Source organism: Dendropsophus ebraccatus, chromosome 14, assembly GCF_027789765.1.
Source record: "Dendropsophus ebraccatus isolate aDenEbr1 chromosome 14, aDenEbr1.pat, whole genome shotgun sequence".
NCBI classification, from domain to species: Eukaryota; Metazoa; Chordata; class Amphibia; order Anura; family Hylidae; genus Dendropsophus; species Dendropsophus ebraccatus.
The window spans coordinates 56,725,451-56,730,235 of NC_091467.1; positions in this window are offsets into that span (position 1 = coordinate 56,725,451).

Consider the following 4,785-nt stretch of genomic DNA (forward strand, 5'->3'; position numbering starts at 1 on the left):
AACAACTACATTGTGCTCTTAGATTCATGAAAAAGTATCTTTGTACAGAATGTATTGTTTTAACCTTTTTGAATAATAATAATGAATACTAATATAGATGCCATTGCGCATGACTGAATATCGAAATCACTAGCACCGCCTCATCTATGCCTTATTAGCATTTGTTACCACCCTATATTTTATCTGTCTATAAAATGTGATGACCATAATAAAACTTGGGCCATTTCTCCAGGCTTATAATCATGATACATTGTCTTATCTGTGTCCATGACGTATAAGTAACGAGCTGGTAATACTGCAGGATTCCAACTCTAGATATAATTTAAAAACCATCCTTTACCTGGGTTTTCGGCTTCTCTCCATAGAGAGATGTCAACATATAAATTTAGTCTTATCAGCTCCAGGGGCCCGCGTCACGGGCCCCCTGATGCGGCGGGGCCCCGTAGCAGCCGCTACGGCAGTAGTTCCGCCAGTGTCTCCCTACTATAAGACATCATTTTCACAACATTAGAATAGCGCTTGATTACTGGCTGAGAGGGCACCTCCATATACATTTCTTCTCTCTATCTATTATCAAAAACTATATGTTGTTCCTTCTGATTGGGGTTAGTTAAAGTGGTTGCCATGTTCTATGCTTCAATAGTAACTTGGGGTCACCTGCACAGCTAGAGGCTATGTAATTCTTCATTTACATTACAGACAAAACACACTGCTAATCTGGGGACAATGGACATTGTTGGAGCATAAATGAGACTGTATATTGCACTGTATATTTGTCATGAAATAGAGAATGGTGTGTTGTGTAAGAGAAAAGCTACGACTCTGCACTGCACTCAGAGTGACCTACAGGAGTCACGACTAACCCACTTTTTCTTACCTGTTAGGCCCTAGTCACACATCCCGTAAAGTTGTCCGTAATCACGGTTCAACTTAGAGCACATTCATTTATACAGTCAGTGTTAATTTTGATCCGCCATCCGTTCCGTAAAAAACCACAAAAACAAACGAACATGTCCTAGTGCGGATTGTGATTGCGGTACAGATTACCAATAGAAGTCTATGGGATCTGTATTTTTTACGGACGTCATCCGTGAAGTCCGTAAAAGACACAGATCAAATCTATGCAAACCAGTACTATTCACATTTTACGGAAACGGGTGCAAATAGAGATGATTTTCCACGGATCATGGAGAAAAAAAATAGCGGGAGGTTTTGCGGCCCAGAAAAATCACTGAATGTGTGAATGAAGCCTTAGTGATGAACGAATTTACAGAATGTTCGTTTTAATTCGAAATCTAAAAGCTCGGCCTTTGACTTACTAAGTCTGGAGAAGGCCCCCGTTCCCTGACTGTGCACGCCTGCGGGGTTGGTAGCCACTGACTGGCACGGTGTGGACTTAGTGTAGGGACCCATGTGTATCAGATACCTGCACGATGGTACATGGGGCAGTATGGCTTGATCAATTCATACACGAAATTCTGATGTGTTTTTTATTTAGCCTAGGGGCACTAGTATCAGCCATAGGTGTGAGGTGCAGCGCTTTTTCTTCCCTGAACCTAAGTCTGGAGAAGTCTGATGCAGCTCTAGGAAGTCCTGAAAACATGGATACAGCCATAAGCCATAGGCCATACCCATGTTTTCCTGGTAGCCCTAATGCAGGGCAGCATTCAACTTCTCCAGACGACAGGAGTGATCAGATTAAGGGTAGCTTCACACGTACCGTATCGCAGCAGATTTGACTAAATGAATGAACACAGCATTAAATCTGCACTGTAAAATCTGCTGCGGATCCGCAGCGGATTTTACAGTGCGGATTTAATGCTGTGGGTGTGGTGGTGTGCATAACCAAATTGATGACGCAGCACCTCCCCGCACTCTTCTTTACACTTGTTCTAGTAATCGGTGGGGGTCTGAAGACCCCGACCCTAACCAATCACAACTCTATACGTATCTACCAAAAAAGTTTCTTGAAGTGACACGTGCACAGAAAACACCCTTGGTTGGTATGAATATTTTACTAATATCAGATAAAATGCACATCTGCACATACTCTCAGTGCCTCTGCATAGATTGTGCACGGATTTTTTTTTTATGGAATTTTTTTAGGATATTTTCCAACATTTACGCTACTTATCAAAGGGGAACTCCAGTGAAAAACTACATATATATATATATATATATATATATATATATATATATATATATATATATGAAAAAGTTATATAGATTTGTTATTTACTTCTATTGAAAAATCCCAAGTCTTCCAGTACTTATCAGCTGCTGTATGTCCTGCAGGAAGTGGTGTATTCTTTCCAGTATGACACAGAACTCTCTGCTGCCACCTCTGTCCATGTCAGTAACTGTCCAGAGCAGTGGCAAGTACCCGAAGAAAACCTCTGCTGATCTGACAGTTCCTGACTTGGACAGAGGTGGCAGCAGTGAATTACAAATCTATATAGCTTTGTGAAACCAATAGATTTGAAAGAAAAAGTTCCTCTTTAAATGAAAGAGCTTTTAAAAAAATATATGCGGTTCCTCTAGCGCGCACACAGTACTGAGCCCCACTGCATGCAAACACTGTAGTGATGTTTAACTCTATACATTGCCTCCCTTTTAGACATGTGGGTATGGGAGAAGTTATTTTATCTGAAAAATCAGCTGTGCCTGGCATGGCAGATCAGCTTCATTCAAGTGAACGGGGCTGAACTGCAAAGCACGGCCTATAGAGTGGCTCTGTTTAAAAGGGGCAATCTTACTTGTTCCCTATCAACAGGATAGGGGACAAGTATAAGGTTGTGGGGGATCCGTGTCCCCCAGGGATCTCTAGATTGGTGCCTCGGCTACTTTGTTTTGAAAGAGCTAAGTGCCATACTCTTCTTCTCTCTCCTGTGATCCATAGATAATGAATGGAGCTGGAGGTCAAGTGCTCAAGTCAAAACAAAGGAGCAGAGGTGCCGATCTAGAAATCCCTGGGGGGGGATGGAGGATGGACCCTCCGCAATCACATACTTGCCTGCTATCCTGTGCACGGAGTACAAGTGAAAAATCCCCTTTAAGAAGCAAGTCCTTCTTCAAGGGCCCATTCACACTGTGGAAACCAGTCGGAAATTTTGTGCGGAATCTGCTCGGAATCCCGCCTGCCTCAGTGTCTCAATGTTATATATATATGGCGCCTCTGATCAAAGAACTGACACGTCAATTCTTTGAGTGGAGAGCCGCGGAGCCCTATCAATAACATTGAGGCACTGAAGCAAGTGGTATTCCGCCTACCCAATTATATCCCAAACCCCCACAAATTTTATACACTTATAAATTTGAAAACACACCATCACATACGTAAGCAAATTAACTTTTATATCAACTTAAAACATCAGCTCAACAATCCAACCCAAAGCGTAAAATAACCGAAGATAACACAAGATTAGAACAAAACACAAAGCTGAATTCCAATTGGTTTTTTTTTCAACCCTGTTAAATCATAAAAATGTTATAACTAAAAACAGTGTCTACAAAATTATATTACTGTATATTAAGGAAGAAATAAAAACCTAAAAAGACACACAAACTCAGCAAAAATACAGTACTTTTAGCTGTAAGACTGCCGCAGCAGGCCCGCTCACACTGAAGGTACAATACACATGCTTAGTAAACAGATTTACCCTGTCAGAGATCTACAAGCTGCAAGACAGCAAACAGGTTATTGTAAACTATATACAATATACATGAAAACACCATCAGGAATAGCATAGCCCTGTAGATTATTGCCCAAAGCTCCCTAATACATGGACAAAATGGAGGGACGTCTGACGGGAATGAAATCAGGACGGTCAGAGGATTTACAGGACATCAGCATCATGTTAACCAACAGGGATGAATGTCTTGTAAAATACAAGCAATGTCCTATGGGTATAGGAGTATATACAGTGTGAAAATATATCTATATAGTTACACACAGGTTGTATATACATTTTTATATATACTACAATGCACACAGAGGATTTTAGTCTATACACTTACATCTGCAGAGGATCCAATGCATATCAGACTGGTAAAAATTGTATTCAGTTTACGGGTAAGCTGGACAACAAGTGGTATTGCTTAAAGGGAACCTGTCACCACGACAATGCTATCTAATCTATCACCATCATGTTATAGAGCAGGAGGAACTGAGCAGATTGATATATATCCTTATGGAAAAAGATTCAGTATAACTTGTAACATGTTGATTGAAATCCCTGCTCAATCTGTAGTAAGGAGTCCAGTGGGCGGGGGACTGGACTCTAGCATGGAAACATCAGGGATTTCAATAAATAAATGAAAGGTTATAGTAAATCTTTTTCCATACAGATATATATCAACCCGCTGAGTTCTTTCTGCTCTATAACATGATGGTGATAGCTTAGGTAGCATTTTCATGGTGATGGGTTCTCTTTAAAGGCTATACACTAAGAAATTTAGGGTACTATTAGACAAAGCGTTTTTTTTTTTGTTTTTTTTTCGCATTTGCAAATGAGTTCTTTTGGGAACGATCTGAAACCATTCACCAGGATACACGGAACGATAGTCGTTAGTTACGATCGCAATTATGATCGTTCATATACTCTAGTATACGAGCTATTGTAATTACGAACAATGGGGGAGATTTATCAAACATGGTATAAAGTGAAACTGGCTCAGTTGCCCCTAGCAACCAATCAGATTCCACCTTTCATTTTCCAAAGAGTCTGTGATGAATGAAAGGTGGAATCTGATTGGTTGCTAGGGGCAACTGAGCTAGTTTCACTT